The 18,177-nt window shown below is 35.4% G+C and overlaps 1 non-coding gene across 1 annotated transcript; it reads left to right on the forward strand.

Moving 5' to 3' along the window:
* The first annotated feature begins 16,719 nt into the window (after positions 1–16,719).
* Positions 16,720–16,793, forward strand: TRNAM-CAU (transfer RNA methionine (anticodon CAU)). The gene has a single exon. It is a non-coding gene; the product is annotated as a tRNA-Met (tRNA).
* Positions 16,794–18,177: the final 1,384 nt, after the last annotated feature.

The raw sequence follows: 18,177 nt of genomic DNA on the forward strand, positions 1-18,177 counted from the left end.
TCAAGGACATATCATGAGGGAGTGTACATTTAGGGTAATCTAAGTGGTGCAGCTCAACATACTGGGTCAGTTGCTGGTTCATCTTCTTCTGTGGCTATGCGCCCTATGGGGCAAGGCATTGAAAACCAGCAGGCCGTGGTAGAGGTCGTGGTAGGGCTTCCAGTTTTAGCGGTCCTTTGAACCGCGTATATGCCTTGGCTAGTAGATAGCACCAGGAGGTGTCACCAAATGTGGTTACATGTATACTATCAATCTCCTCTTAGGATGTATATGCATTGATAGATCCAGGCTCCACCTTATCATATATATCTCCCTTTATTGCTAATAGAATCAGGATACAACCTGAATGATAGAACCATTTGAGATAGCTACACCGGTAGGAGATTCTGTTATAGCCAAGCAAGTATATAGAGATTGTTTGGTGATTATATATAGTGGTCATACTAATGAAGATTTGATAGAGTTAGATATGACAAAATTTGATGTGATTATGGGCATGGATTGGTTAGCTTCTTGTTATGCTAATGTTGATTGTAGAGAAAAAGTTGTTCGGTTTCAGTTCTAGGGGAGTCAATTATAGAATGGATGGGGAATATGGCATCACCGAGGGGTAAGTTCATTTCATACCTCAAGGAAAGGATGATGGTTAGAAAATGTTATATTTATCATTTGGTTCATGTACATGATTTGAAAGCAGAGGTACCGACTCTTCAGTCAGTTCTGGTAGTTAATGAATTTCCAAATATATTTCCAAATGAACTTTTAGGTCTTTCTCCTGAGCGGGAGATAGAGTTCACCATAGATGTATTGCTAGATACTAAGCCTATATCTATTCCTCCCTACAAAATAGCACACGCAGAGCTGAAGGAGTTGAAAGAGAAATTTAGAGACTTGTTAGAAAAAGGCTTCATTAGGCCTAGCACATCATCTTAGGAAGCTCCGATACTATTTGTGATAAAGAAAGATGGGTCGTGTCATGACCCGGCCTAGGGTCTAGTCTTAACACAATGATTGAAACCCCGAAGGGCTCTGACCAAGCCTCTTGTATATATTATAAGCATACATAAGGTAAAATATAAAAGTGGAAACATCATAAGAGAGTCTAAAACCATGAATAGAAATCTGAGAATGTCTTATGACAACATAGACTCAAACATATGTCCAACTAGATGCCTATAAACATGAGTATGGGCAGGGGATAAGACATGTTCCTATCTCACCCTCAAATTTACAACATAAACACAAGTCTTGTTTTTTAAAAGAGAAAACAATAAACAACTTGAAACTAGTCCCCGGTCAATAAGGACTCACCACAATACCTTCGAATAGGGAATACCTACTAGTTGCATGGATGATAAGGATCTTCAATCTCAACCCCTACATTATGAGACAATGTAGGTAAAAAGTATGCATTAGTACATTGGAATGTACCAAGTATGGGGGCGTGATATGCAACGTAAATCATGGAATGAAAATGTCAAGTAAATCACATGATAAGATGGAATACGTAAAATCCTGAGAAAATTATATTGACCAAAGCATTTAAAACATAAGTTCAAGTCATAACATACTTAAGAAATCATACATATATGGGATAGGAATCATAATCGATAAAGAGATCATGCGAGCTATAACATGGAATCTGATGATACCCACACCGAGAAGGAGGAGGCTACTTTGCTAAGATAGACTCCTAATCATGAACATGTGCTATTTGTGGATCCACTAGCTAGGCCATTAAGGCAACCTACGGTGGCACATAGTTTATGGGACATGATGCTGCTACTAAGGCTTTTGGTAGGGCCCCACCTTAAGTCCACTCAGTGCTAAGTCAAATACCATGGAATACATACATAACATAAGATCATAAATTTCATATATCATAGTCATGATTATAGGCTTAAAATCATAGAGTAGCTCATTTTCATAACATACTTGTAATATGAGAATTTGCCCTTTCATCATTACAATCATATTTGCATAATTCATATTATTAGGCCTTAGGTCACCTTACTTCATAACTTGCATGAAAAACCATAATTTGAAACATACTTATAATTCATGATCATAATGGAAATACATAGTCATAATTCATACTTTAAAAATTTATGACCATAACTTGAACTTGAAATTTGGGTATGACATGAATGCATGATCAATTAACTTAAAAATTATAAAATTAACTTGAAAACATGCATGATCATAAACTTTATATCAGCCCATACATAATTCATATAGATAATATACTTTAGAAGTATAATTGAAAATATTCATATTTTACACCATAAATCCTAGAAATGAAAATAAGAGAGTTCATGGAAAAACTCTTCAATTTAATTCAATAACCATCAAATTATATCTAAATAGACTCATGATCAAGCTTTAATTCAAAATTCATGCAATTAGAATAGAGATCACATAACCCATAAAATACCATACTTTAATTTGATAGAAAACTTGAGAAATTGATTGGGCTTCATGGAAGAAAGGATCCATGAATCAATACCCACATACCTCGAGTGAGAACACAAATTAATTGGGAAGAATTTGAGAGTTTTGATGGAGAAATTGAGTGAATTTGCTTGTAGTCTTCAATGGAAACGCTTGAAAGCCTTTGTGTAGAGAGAAATATTTGATAGATAAATTATAGAAGAATGAATTGAATTAGAGTTTTAAGTTAATTTATAGAGTTGAATTAGGTCCTAAAAATGTCTAGGTTCATTAAGTAATAATTTGGGAAAAGTCTAAAATGCCCTTCAAAAAATTTAATTTTGGCCAGAACTGCATCGTGGACCTATTGCGGCCAACTCAGCCATAAGCTGTCCCCAGGTCTGCGATGCGTTCCTGTCGCAGACCACACTATTTTGTGGTTTCTTCAAAATTCTTTCTTCCATTCTACGGGTCCTAAAAATCCACCGAGACCATTTTCCCGCAGGTTTTAACCCCCTGATCAATATTTTGGACTCGTATTTCTCAAAAAAATTAAAGATAATATGTTATATGAGTAGCCTATTTCCAATGCATTCTTAAGGTATATATATATTATTTTTTTTTAATTCTGAGAGATGTTATAGGTCGCTGCGAATGTGTATTGATTATAGGCAGCTGAACATGAAGATAATAAAGAATAGATGTCCCCTCCCCAGGATTGATGATTTATTTGACCAATTTCAGAGTGCTAAGTATTTTTTGAAGATAGACTTGTGGTCAGGCTATCACCAGGTACGGGTAAAGGATGCGAATATTCCAAAGACTGCATTTATGACCCAATACGGGCATTATGAGTTTAGGGTGATGTCTTTTGGGTTGACCAATGCTCCAGCAGTGTTTATGGATCTAATGAACCGAGTGTTCAAGCCATTCTTAGACCTGTTCATGATTGTATTTATTGATAATATTCTGGTCTATTCACGATCAGAAGAGGAGCATACAGATTATTTGAGGGTGATACTTGGAGTGCTCCAGCACCAAAAGTTTATGCCAAGTTCTCTAAATATGAATTCTAGTTGACTTCAATAGCATTCTTGGGGCATACCATTGAAGATGAGGGTATTTGAGTAGATACACAGAAAATTGAGGCTATAAAGACTTAGCCTAGACCCACGACACCTACTGAGGTACGTTGTTTCTTGGGGATAGAAAGATAATACAAGAGATTCGTATAGAAGTTTCCCTCGATTTCAGTTCCTTTAATAAGGCTCATTAAGAAGGAAACTAAGTTCCAGTGGACCGATACTTATGAATGAAGTTTTCAATTGCTGAAAGATAAGTTGACTATGACCCCTGTTCTAAATTTTCCTAAAGGACCAGATGGCTATGATATTTATTGTGATGGTTCCGGTGTTGGGCTAGATTGTGTACTGATGCAATATGGTAGAGTCATAGCTTATGCCTCCCAGCAGCTTAGAAAGCACAAAAGAAATTATCCAACTCATGATCTGGAGTTAGCAACAGTAATTTATGCTTTGAAAATATGGAGGCATTATCTATATGGCGTGCATTTGTTATTTACACAGATCACAAAAGTCTCCAACATATCTTTAAGCAAAAGGAGCTGAATTTACACCAGAGAAGGTGGCTATAATTGCTAAAGGATTATGATATTGATATTCTATACCACTCAGGAAAAGCAAATGTTATAGAAGATGCACTCAGCCGTAAATCTATGGGTAATTTGGCAGATATACAACCAGAGCAGAAAGAGATAGTCCATGAGATTTGCCAGTTAGCAAACCTTAGAGTCCGTTTGGTTGATTCCAATAATGGTAGAGTTTTTGTTTGAGGATTTTCTAAATCCTCTATTATGGAAAAGGTAAAGCAACACTAGTACGAGGACCCTATTCTGGCACAATATAGGGATACAACCCTTTAAAAGGAGAAGACTCTATTCCAGATCACACCTGATGGGGTGCTAAGATATAAGGGTAGATTATGTGTGCCTGAGATTGCAGGGCTATGACAACTAGTTATGGAAGAGGCACACTATGCCCATTATTTTGTTCATCCAAGGTCAACAAAGATGTATCATGACCTCAGATATTTATATTGGTTGGATGGCATGAAGAACGACATAACAGAGTTCATAGCCTAGTGCCCGAATTGTAAACAGGTTAAGATCGAGCATCAGAAGCCTATGGACTATTACAGGATATGGAAATCCCAACTTGGAAATAGGAAGCAATTAATATGGACTTCATTACAGGATTACCTCACACTCTATAGAAGTATGATTCCATATGGATTATTATAGATAGGCTGAAAAAATTAGCCCATTGTCTTCCGGTTAGGACTATATATTTAGCTGAGGACTATGCAAAGTTATAAATCAAAGAGATAGTAAGACTTCATGGGGTCCCCATCTTTATTATATCAGACAGAGGAGCTTAGTTTACAGCTAACTTCTGGAGATCATTCCAGAAAAGATTGGGGACACAGGTGAGCCTTTGCACAGTATTTCACCCTTAGACTGATGGATAAGCCGAGCGTACTATTCAAATACTAGAAGATATGTTATGGGCCTATATTATTGACTCATAGGTAGCTGGGATGATCATTTTCCACTTATTGAGTTTTCTTATAATAATAGCTACCATTCTAGTATTCAGATGGCACTATACGAGGCTTTGTATGGCAAGAAGTGTAGGTCACCTATTAGTTGGTTTGATGTTGGTGAAACTAAACTAATAGGCCTAGACATGATTCAGCAAGATATTGATAAAGTGAAGATTATTCAGGAGAAACTATTAACAGCTCAGAGTCGACAACATTCATATACAGATAATCGACATCGACCATTAGATTTTCTAGTTAATAATTGGGTATTCTTAAAGGTGTCACCCATAAAGGGTGTAATGAGATTTGAAAAGAAAGGAAAGCTTAGCCCGAGGTACATTGGCCCTTATCAGGTCATTCGTAAGGTAGGCAAGGTTGCCTATGAGTTGGACCTACCATCTGATTTGGAGGCAGTACATCCCGTATTCCACCTATTGATGCTTCACAAATGTATAGGTGACCCTTCTAGAGTATTTACCATGGATGATATCCAACCGATAGAGGAGTTGTCCTATTGGAAGCAACCTATAGCTATACTTGATTATCAAGTGAGAAGGTTGCGTACTAAGGATGTGGCTTCTGTTAAAGTATTATGGCAAAACAAGAATAAAGAAGCGATGACCTGGGAAGCCGAAGAGGAGATGAAGAACAAGTATCCTCACTTGTTCTCTATACCTACATGTACTTTAAACCCCTACATTGGTTATATTGATTAATAAGAAAACTATATGTGACAACTATTACAAAGACTTCCTTGAATCCTTGTAAGACCTTATGAGGCACAACATTCGAGGACGAATATTCTAAAGGGGGGAAGGATGTTATATTTCATACTTTTGTACATTAGAACATTTTTAAGATTCTCTAAAGCTGCCATGTGATCCATGTTATCCATGAAGTTATCAAATGATCCTAAGGAAGGGAGGATGTAACGCCCCATATCTTGCATAGACTAGTTCTATGTGAAGTAGTGATGGTTTCAAATAGGTTTGGAAGGATTTGAAAGGGGTTCGAGGCCAAATAATTTCTCACAGTAATCAACCTACTTGCTTAAGCTACTAGTTTAGATGTCTTAAATAATTAAGCTACTTGAGTACACATCTAGCTTAAGTAGCAAGGATCACACAGGTTCTTATGGTAGGACTAATTGCTAACCTCCTAAAAAGAACAAGTAGGTGATGCACCTGCTTAGAATGTGTGGACTGCATTTAAATAAAAAAAGGAAAGTAGGTGATGCAACTACTTATGAACTTGTGGCAGGAATTAAGGAGGTGATGCACCTACTTTCTTAAAGTAATGGACAAGATTATTTCAGGATGCGAGATAGAGATTTTTATTCCCGATTTTAATTAATACACGAATTAGTTATAGATTTTATTTGTTCTAGATTATTAAGTGGGGATTAGAGATTAATTAAGTTAATTAGACACCTGAGTGGGCCCCACAAAAAATGGCAAAGTCTGATTAGCCCTTGGATGTTAATGCAACACATGTCAAGGGCTGGACATGTGTCACCCTTATATGCTGCATATAAAGGGAAAATTGATGACTAATAACCTCATTTTATTTTCTCCACAACATTAAACCATAGATATAGAGAAATAAATGCTCATGGCTATGGCTGAGAAAAATCAAGTTCACGAAGCGTGATTCAAATTAATTTTCCATGGTGTTTTAAATCAAAGGAAGGTTATGGTAACGTGAATTGGTCCTTGAGGGCAGCAAGAGTGGTTATCAATTAAAGTTTCTAAATTCAGCAAATTAAGGAGTGAAGTTACTAAGGTTAGATTTGATCATATTCTACACATTTTAGTAGGTATTTGGACTTGTTATAAATTAGCAGATATGAATTGAAATACATGGAATTATGTATGTTGATGTTGAAGTGTTGTTGGGCCATTTAAGGGGGCTGTTGTAGTTGGAATTGATGAATTAATTTTAAGTAGTATTTTGGGTTGTTGTTATCATCAATTATGTGATGAAAGTATAGGAATTAATTGGTTAAAGTTGAGGTTGAATTTATTTTGTGGGTTGTTGCAGAACTTGTGGTGATATTAACATGGTTTTCTTAAATATGAATGAAGAATGTTGTGGTCATGTGTGGGATGGTATAAATCATGAATTTGGATGAAAATATTGTATGAGATAACATATGAGAAACATAGAAGGTTTGCTTGGTGTATTCATAGGTGTTCGTAAGATTATCGGGCATCTCTTTATGTTGTGGTTAGGGGCTATTTTGATATGTTGTTGTTGTTCTTGTTGAGCTTGGAAGATTAATGATAATTAAGACTATACGTTGTGTAGTATATTGGTTGGGATGTTATAGGGTTGTTTAGATGAAAATATTATGACTATGGATCATTAAAAATAACTTGAATATGTGGTAGTCGTATGTGGATTGTTATCGAATATTGTGAATGTGGGGCTGTCTAAAATATTGTGTGGGCTGTTCAAAGTGTCCTTGAATCTTATCTTGGCTAGACTTAACATGACATTTGAACGTTTGATTGTTGATGCTACTTGATGGTTGTATGGCTGATTAGGATGTGAGAGAAGTGAGCTATATAGGGGAGGTGCTGTTCAATTATTTAGAAATAACCTAACGATAAAGTACATTTAATACATTTACATAGCTTAACCATGGTGTTTAACATCTTAATATAGGTTGAGACACTATGGGCAGCATATATGTATTGTAGAGAATAGGCGCTAAAGGTATGTAAAACTATGCCTTCTTTCTTTTGGCATATCTTAGATATAAGTGATATATGATATAAGCTTTGGGCTAATTTCATTCATAGGTTCCAAGTATGATTCATGATTCTTATTCACTTCTTGATGTTAAAACTCTTGAAGTAGTTGAGCTATTCCCCTTGAGTCTTCTATAAGTTTGACAGTAGTTGGTATATAAAAGTCCCTAATCTTAAGGACCCTATAATTATTAACGTCCTTAACTTTCATAAGCTTTCTCGCGTTATCTTGATACGTGTCTATGATCCTTGAGATTTTATCTAATATGGTTCATAAGGACATTCAAAGAATACTGAACATGACTATCGCCCTGATACCAAGTACTGATTAATTTACTTATCTATTGAGCCTCAAATGATGATCTAAATGCATATGGTTAGTCACTGCTCTGCTCGTGCATACTGTCATTACATCTTTCATTGAGTCCCTTACTAGAGGGTCGGGTATGTTATCATGCACATTTTACTACATTATCCACTAAGTCCCTCAATAGGGGGCCAGATATGCTATATGATGATATGATGATGGGCTAAGTACGGTATACGTGTGCACGACTTTATTCACTGAGTCCCTTACTAGAGGGAAGAATACAGTATATGTATATAATGATACAATAATATGGTGATACAATTATAGCATTGAGTCCCATAATGGGCCGAGTATGGTATATGAGAATGATATGCATGATTTTTTTCTTAAGACACAGGTACAGTGAGTTCTTGATTATCATACTTGTCTCCTAGACTCTCCACTTTAGTTATGCTATTTCTTACTGTATTTCATGTTTTATAGACTCAGTACATTTCTTGTACTGACCCCCTTCCTTCAGGGTGGGGCTGCGTTTTATGCCTACAGGTGTAGATACTCATTTTGGGGATCCGCTAGCTTAGGATTTCCACTCAACTATTTTGGAGTGCTCCATTGTTCCGAAGCCTAGACTTTTGGTACAGATCCTTTTTATGTATATATTTGGTTATCCAGGGGTATGAAGGGGCTGTGTCCTGTCATAAGCTATTGTTAATACTCTTAGAGGTCTATAGACATATGTGCGGGTTATGTATAAGTTTTGTTCAGTTGTGTCTATATGATGGACTATGGATGTATTGATATGTAATGGAAACCTTATTGGCTTACATATGATTTGATTAGCTGTGACTCCTTAGGAGACAGTTTATTTGGATATACATTTATAATGATGTTATGAACCTTTGGAGTTCTTTTGCAAGTTTCCATATTGTTCATAAATTAAGTTTGACTATATCTAATAGGTATGTATATGAGTGTCCAGCTCGGGCACTAGTCATGACCCATGGGGTTGGATCGTGATATGAGGACAGTAAAAAGAACTTGGTAAAGGATGTTCATAGATTGGAAGGTTTAGGTGTGCATTTGGTTTATTCTAATAATGGAGGTGTTCTTGAACATAATTTCTTAGAATCATCTCTTGTGGCGGATGCTAAGGCCAAATAAGACCATGATCCAATTTTTGTTGAATTGAAGAAGTTGGTTGCCGAAAAAGCTATTGAGGCTTTCTCCCAAGGAGGAGATAGGATACTTTGTTACCAAGGTCATTTGTGTGTGTCTAATGTGGATGAAGTAAGGGAATTGATATTGAATAAGGCCCATAGTTCTCGGTGTTCAATTCATTCGGGATCTACCAAGATGTATCATGACTTGAGGGAAGTGTATTGGTGGAATGGAATGAAGAAGGACATAGCATAGTTTGTGGCTAAATGTCCTAATTGCCAACAAGTGAAAGTTGAGCATCCAAAATTAGGAGGTTTAACTCAAGATATTGAAATTCCTACTTGGAAGTGGGAAGATGTGAATATGGACTTTGTAACAGGTTTGTCTCGTACTAGGAGGAAAAATGATTCTCTTTGGTTTGTTGTAGACCGAATGACTAAATCGACACACTTTCTACTAGTTAAAACTTCCTATGGTGTCGAAGACTATGTTAAGTTGTACATTCGTGAACTTGTATGTAATATCCCTCAAAATGCTCATAAGTTCCTTAAGAATGCCTTGAAAATAGGCCGCTCATGTAATGCATTATCCTTAATCTTTTTAGAAAATTCAAGTTCAAAATATCGATCAGGGGATAAAAACCTATGAAAAATAGTCTCGATGAGTTTTTAGGATCCGTATATCGAAAGATAGATTTTTTAAAGAAACTTTACAAAATAGTAAAGTGCGCGGCAATCTGTGTTGCGGATTTGCTCATCTCCACATTGCGGACCTGGCGATGTTTTTTGGCCGAATTTAGTTTTTCATAAGGGTACTTTAGACTTTTCCCTAATTGTTAGCTAATGAACATAGATGTTTTTAGGAACTAATTCAGCTCTCTAAATTAAACTAAACCTCTAATTCTATTCATTCTTCTACAATTCACCTACTCAAATATTTCTCTATCTATAAAAGACTCTCAAGGACTCCATTGAAGACTTTAAGTAAATTCACTCAAGCTCTCCATCAAAACTCTCAAGTTCTTCCAAATTATTTGATTTTATCACTCAAGGTATGTGGGTATGGATTCATGGATTCTTTCATCCATGAACCCCAATCAATTTCCCAAGTTTTCTATCAAATTAATGTATGGTATTTTATGAGTTTTATGATCTCTATTCCAATTGCATGAATTATGATTTAAATTATTATTATGAGTCTATTTTGATATAAATTGATAGTTATTTCATTGAATTAAATAGTTTTTCCTCTCCAATATTGATCTCTAGGGTTCATGATATTAATTAAGGATATTTTTAATTATACTTCCCAATGATATTATCTTATGAATTATATATGGGCTGATAGAAAGTATATGAGCATGTATGTTTTATCCAAATTTTCAAGTATGAATTATGATTATGTAGTTTAATTATGATCATGGACTATATGTATATTTCAAATTATAATTTTTCATGCAAATTATGGAAATGGTGACTTAGGGCCCAATGTGGTGCCTTAAGGCCTAATGATATGAACTATGTATGTATGGTTTGTAATGTGGAAGGACAATACCTGCATTGCACTTATATTATGAAAATAAGCTACTCTATGATTTTAAACCTATGATCATGACTATGATATATGTCATTATGATTTCTATGCTATGTATGTATTTCATGGGATTTGACTTAGCACCAAGTGAACTTGAGATGGGGGACCTACCAAAAGCCCTAGTAGCAATCTCATGCCTCTTGAACTACGTGCCACTATAGGAATAAAGGGATTTAGAGGCAAATACCGAAATCTCTAAGAGGTGATGACCCAAAATATCAAGGCTTGAAGGTGAGTACATGAGTCTAAGAACTAGAGGTGAGTACTCGGTTTATATAACTGCTTAGTGGATTCACTTAGGCATGTAGAGTCTACCTTGGCAAGTAGATTCCCCTTTTTTTCATTGTCTGGGGAGATAATGAGATTCCATGTTATAGCTCGCATGGTCTTATTGTTGGTTATGGTTCCTATCCCACATATGTATGATCTCAAATATATGTCATGATTAAAATTATGCTTTATAAATGCTTTGGTCAATATGATTTTCTTATGACTTTACTTATCTCATCTTATTATGTGTTTTACTTAACTATTGCATCTCATGATTTATGTTGCATGTCATGCCCTCATACTTAGTACATTCCAAAGTACTAATGCATACTTTTGGCCTACATTGTCTCATAATGTAGGGATTGAGGTTGAAGATCATATTCATCTATGTGGCTAGTTAAGTTTTCCTATCCGACAGTGTATATGGTGAGTCTTCATTTATCGGGGACTAGTCATCAAGCTGTTTATTATTTTTAAAGAATTTTTCTATGTTTTATATTGATAGTGAGCTAGGGACATGTCTTAACTCCCACATATGTTCATGAGTAGAGACTTCTAGTTGGACAAATATTTTGAGTCTATGTTGTCATTCTTCATTTACTATCCAAGGTTTAGACTCCCTTATAATGTTTTTGATTTTACTTTACCTTATGTATGCTTATGATATGTACAAGAGGCTTGGTTGGAGCCCTTCGGGGTTTCGATCGCCATGTTATGACTAGGCCCTAGGTCGAATTGTGACATTGTGAAACTTCATGGTGTTCCCATATCTATTATATCGGATAGAGGTACTCAATTCACTTCACATTTTTGGAAGTCATTTCAAAAAAGTCTTGGTACAAAAGTTAAGTTAAGTACAAATTTCCATCCTCAAACAGATGGACAAGCCAAAAGAACAATCCAAACTTTGAAGGATATGTTAAGGGCATGTGTGACTGATTTTAAAGGAAGTTGGGATGAGCATTTGCCATTGATTGAGTTTGCCTACAATAATAGTTATCATGCTAGCATCCAAATGGATCTTTTTGAAGCCTTGTATAGGAGAAGGTGTAGATTCCTGATGGGATGGTTTGAAGTGGGTGAGATGGCATTGATTGGTCTTGATTTGGTATTTTATGCAATGGAGAAAGTGAGGCTCATAAGAGAAAAATTGAAGATGGATCAAAGTCATCAAAAGTCCTATTCGGACATTAGAGGAAGAGACCTTGAATTTGATTGAATGATTGGGTGTATTTGAAGATTTCTCCTATGTAGGGTGTATTGCATTTTGGTAAGAAGGAAAAATTGAGTCCTAGATATGTAGAACCTTATAGAATATTGAAGCGTGTTGGAAAAGTGGCATATGAGTTAGAATTTCCATTTGAGTTGGCATAGTTTATCCGATATTTCATGTATCGATGTTGAGGAAATTTGTGGGTGATCCAAACTCTATTATGCCATTAGAAAGTGTGAACGTTGATGAGAATTTGATTTATGAGGAGGTTTCGGTGGAAATATTAGACCGACAAGTGAAGAGGTTAAGAAATAAAGAAGTTGTATTTGTCAAAGTGTTGTGGAGAAATCAACAAGTAGAGAGAGCTACATGGGAGGCGAAAGCGGATATGATAAAGCATTATCTGTATCTCTTTCCTTAAACTCAAGCCTAAGGTACTAAATTGTTCATGATCGAATCAATCAAACTCCTAAGTTTCATGTCCTTTCTATGATAAGTTAATCTCATTCGAGGATGACTATTCCCAAGGAGAAGATATTGTAAGACCCAGAAGTCAAAAGGTTGGAACCAAGAAGAAATTCTAAATTATTAGACTGACCTCATATTAATGAGTTATCTACGACTCGTAAGAGTAAGTCGTAGAGTGAGCCTTAGAGCATTTTTAGGACCATGTTTAGAAATATTAAGGATGACTCATTCAAAAACATCAGAGGCTCGAATATGCAGGTTTTGAGAACCTACAAGATTAAAGGTAATTACGAGTCGTATACTCGAAAACTAGCCATATATATGACTCGTACGAAAAATTTAGAGACACGAATTCAGGAGTTTTCTTCTATCCTGTAGGATGACTCATCTTTACAACTCGTCACCACTCCTACAACTCGTAGAGTCAATCCGTATGAATCAAATTCGGGTTTTAATGAAGGGTAATTCTGTATTTCCCTAAAGTTTAGTTCAATGAACCTAGACACTTTTAAGGCCAAATTCAAAGTCTATATATATTCAACTCTTCAAAATTCCCTCAATGCAAAATCATTCTTCAAATTCCCCTAAGGCAAGACTAATAAAATTCTCTCAAGCTCTCCTTCAAATTCCAAGTTAGGGGTTCAATTTCACCAAGGTACTTTTTCAATTCCAAGTTCAGATTCATTTAAGGTATGTAGGGATTGATCTATGGGTTCCTTTCACCCATGGAGTCCCAAGGTTTTCATTTAAAATCTCATAAATTTCAATTGATTTGTAAGCCTAAATTTGATGAATTGCATTAGGCTGTTTTAATTATGTTTTTTAACCATTATAGATGATCATTATAAGTATGTTCGTACATGAATTACATGATTTTAAGTTAAATTATGATTGCCCATGCATGAAGCTATTTTCAATGATGATATTATGAAAATGATTATGAATTCAATGATTTCAAAGTATTATCATTTTTTTCATTCAAATTGACTATGTACATGAGCTTTACTCAAAATTCGAGTATGAATTATGATCATGAATTATAATTATATTCAAGATATGAATTTCATGCAAGTTATGAATAAAGGTGACTTAGGGCCCTATATGGTGACCTAGGAACCTCATGATATGAAGTATGTAAGTATGAACTGTAATATGGAAGGCCGATACTCATATTGCAATTATGTTATGAAATGATCTACTCTATGAATTATGAATTTTATGAACAAGTATGATATATTATAAGTATGGTTACTATATTATGCATTTAATGAAATTTGACTTAGCAACGAATGGACTTTGAGGTAGGGCCCCTACCAAAAGCCTTAGTAGCAACCTCAAGTCCCTTAAACTATGTGTCACTATAGGTTGTCTTCATATCTTAGCTAGTGGATCCACATATAGCATATGTACATGATCTACACAAAGGGGTAGAGTCTACCTTAGTAAGTAGATTCCCCTTTCTTCCATTGTATATGGAGACACCAGAATTCCATGTTATAGCTCGCATGGTCTTATTGTTGGTAATGGTTCTATCCCACATATGTATGTTCTTTTATGATCTTTCATGATTTCAAACATGCTTTTAAAATTCTTTGATCACTATGGTTTTCTCATGGATTTACTTAACCCTTTTATCATGTATGTTATTTAATCATTATATCTTATGATTTATATTGCATGTCGTGCCCTCATACTAAGTACATTTAAGCGTACTAACGCATATTATTGCCTACATTGTCTCATAATGTAGGGGTTGAGGATCACATTCTTCCAAGTGGCTAGTTGAGCTTTCTTATCGACAGAGTTGTAGTGATCCCTCATCTATTGAGGGCTGGTTATAAGTTGTTGTTTCTTACTTCAAAGGAATTTGTTATTTTTTTATTATTGAGGATGATCTATGGAAAAGTATTAACCCCCACCTGTCTTCATTAGTAGAGGCACTAGTTGGACAAATGTTGTAGAATCTATGTTGTCAAGTTACTTTAGTCTATTATGATTCATGATTAGACTCTTTCTATGAGATTTCCACATTTTAGTTTACCTTATGTATGCTTAATGATATAGCCCTTAGTGTGGGATCTTTCTATAAAAAAACTGGTTTTGTTGAGGAATGAAGTAGCTCGTCGCTTACCCAAGATGCTTGGTTGGAGCCCTTCAGAGTTTCGATCGCCGTGTTACAACTAACTCCTAGGTCGGGTCGTGACACTTGAACACTTGAAATCCATGATAATGACTTATACTTGAAATTAAAGTGAAAACATAGGTTCATAATTAATTGACTTAGAAATCATAAAATTGAATTAAAACATGCATAATCATATAACTTATATCAACCCATAAATAATTCATGAAAATAACATCAATTGGAAGTATAATTGAAAATGACCATCATCCATGTCATGAACCTACAAAATTATGTAGGAAATTCATAAAAAACTCTTTAATCCCATGCAATAATTATTAATTCATATAAAATAGATTCATAATCATAATTTCAAACATAATTCATGTGATTGGAATTGAGATCACAAAACCCATAAAAATACATACTTTATTTGATTGAAAAAAGAGAGAATTTATTGGTCTCCATGGGTGAAAGGTACCCTAGGATGAATGCCCACATACGTTAAATGAGAATCTAAAAGAAAATTGAATAAATTTTATGTTTTTGATGAAGATCTTGAGAGAATTGCTTGAATGTCTTCAATGGTGATTTGAGAGCTTTTGTAGAGATAAAATTATTTGAAATAGATGAATTGTGAAAGATTGAATGAGAATAGGGGTTTAGGATTGTTAGGAGGGTTGAATTAAGTCCTAAAAATATACAGGTTCATTAACTAATAGTTAGAGAAATGTCTAAAGTGCCCCTACTTAAAAACTTATATATGACGAAAAAATTAACCCAAGTCCGCGATGTGGAGATGGTCCATGATAGGGCAATTTTGGGCGAATGAGAATTTGGTCAGATTTTGATCAAGAGCAAAAATGAACTGTGAGGTCGTGGACCTGTTGTGTACCCCTCTAGAAGTGCAAGTTTTGGAAAATTTTATTTTTTGAGATACTTGACCTAAATATCCACCGAGGCATTCTTGCAATGTCCAACCTTATTTTATCATATTCCAACCTTCAAACGCCCAATATATTATATATTATCCTCTCATCTTAACCTCATTCCTTTGTATATTGACTTTACTAATTCTCTTATTAGCAAAATGATGCTTGAAGACCTGATATTCCAGCCAAGAAAAAAGTTTTTGCATGATATGAACAAATACTTCTGGGATGAGCCATACTTGTTTAAGTTGTGTGTTGATAATTTGATCAGGCGATGTGTGCTGGAAGCTAAAATGCTGAATATAGTGGAATCTTGTCATTCTTCTCAAGTTGGTGTACATCATGGTAGAGCTCTTACTGCTTGAAAGGTGCTCTAATATGGTGACTACTAGCCTACCATTGACAGAGATACATATGATCTCGAAAAGAGATGTGATAAATGTCAAAGGCAAGGTGCAATATCAAGGCACCATGAGTTTACTATTACTCCAATTTTGGAGGTGGAACTCTTTGAAATTTGGGGCATTGAATTTATGTGGCCATTTGTGAGTTTCTATGGGAAGAAGTATATCTTGGTTGCCATTGACAATAACTCCAAATAGGCTGAAGCAGTAGCCTTGGATGACAATTATGGTAAGAGCTTTGTTAGGTTTTTAAAGAAGAATATCTTTTATAGGTTTGCCACATCTAGAGTGATTATCAGTGATGGAGGGGAGCCTAGTTTAAGCTGTCAAACAAGTGATGATCCTTTACCATTCTGTATAAATAGGCTATTCTATTTGTACAGATAGGGTGGAGGGGCGCATTTAATCCTTGTTTATCTATTAGTTTTCAGTTCTTATCTTTGGCGCGGGGTAGAGCAGTTTGGTAGCTCGCAAGGCTCATAACCTTGAGGTCACGGGTTCAAATCCTGTCTCCGCAACATCTTGTTCTGGTAACTAGTAATTAATTCCCGCCTTTCGCTTTGGGGGGTGGAAGACAAAAGAAAACGTAGGGGAGGGATGACACCCTATTCTTGTTGAGTTTTAGATCCGGAGAACTAGAAGAATTTCACTTGGAGAACTTTGGGCAAAACTATGGACGACAACCATTTTTGGACCGTGAATATGAAAAATCACCACTATCGGTCCTTGCCCTCTCTAACTCTATAACCTTCTCCTTAAAATTTTCCTCCTCAATTTATTCGGTATGTGTCATCAACCTTGAGATATCTTTCTTCTTAATCACCATTGTGATTCTACATTCTTTGACAACTAAGTCTGAAATGCCGGAAATAAACTTACACATGCAAGCTCTAGAGTTGGAAACCATGAATGGAGTATACTTGGAAAATTGTGTGAACTTCAAGGAATTATAAGACCCCATATGTTGAAAAGTCAAAATAAAAGAAAAGTTGCAAAAAATAGTGTTTGGGTACCAATCTCCATGAACCGACCTACGGCACATAGGAAGTCTTACAGTCCATAGGAGGGTCTCGTAGATAAGGTCCTAAGGTTTGGAAAATATGTTAATGGTCAGATTAATTGATGAGTGTGATCTACGGAACATAGATTGGGGTTTAGGAAGACACCTGAGAAATGACACATTTTATTAGCTAGAGTTAAGCTCCACAAGAGGTCCTATAAACCATCTTATGGGTCGTAGGATGACCTATAGAGTGAGGATAAAAGATTATGATTTTTGGGAATTTGAAGTTGTACAAGATAATTGGGTTGACGACCCATAGAGTTTCTATGACCCCTAGACCAGGGTCATAGGGTCGTAGCACATATCTAGTAGCTTAAGATTTTGGACATGGTTTCTATGGGTACCTTTGAAAACTGTGGAAGATCATATGGATCGTAGATCTTGTATGTAGGATCACTTTGAAAAATTTAATCCAGGGTTATTTTGGATATTTCCTATTATTTTAACTCCTAAACTATGAGATTTGGACTATTTTGGATGTCCTATAACTACCTAAATCCTTTAAACTAACCCCATTCCCTCTCATTCTCTAAAACTTCTCAAAGACACTAAGGTTTCTCTCCAAAGGTATTCTTATCCAATGAGCTAGGGTTTCAAGTTCAATCTCCCTTACTTGTGGGCTTTGATTATCAAGGTATCCATTGGGTCCCAAAAGATCTTTATCCTTCAAGTTATATTTCAGCTAATTCTATTAGGTTTATGTCAAATCATCATAGGTCTTTTTTATTATGATTCAATTGATGTTATTCAACTTTATTATGCATGATTTGGCTAGAATACATGATTGATAATTGAATTCATATAGACCCATGCATAATGCTATAATGCTTTGAATTTAA

Source organism: Solanum dulcamara, chromosome 5, assembly GCF_947179165.1.
Source record: "Solanum dulcamara chromosome 5, daSolDulc1.2, whole genome shotgun sequence".
Taxonomy (NCBI): domain Eukaryota; kingdom Viridiplantae; phylum Streptophyta; class Magnoliopsida; order Solanales; family Solanaceae; genus Solanum; species Solanum dulcamara.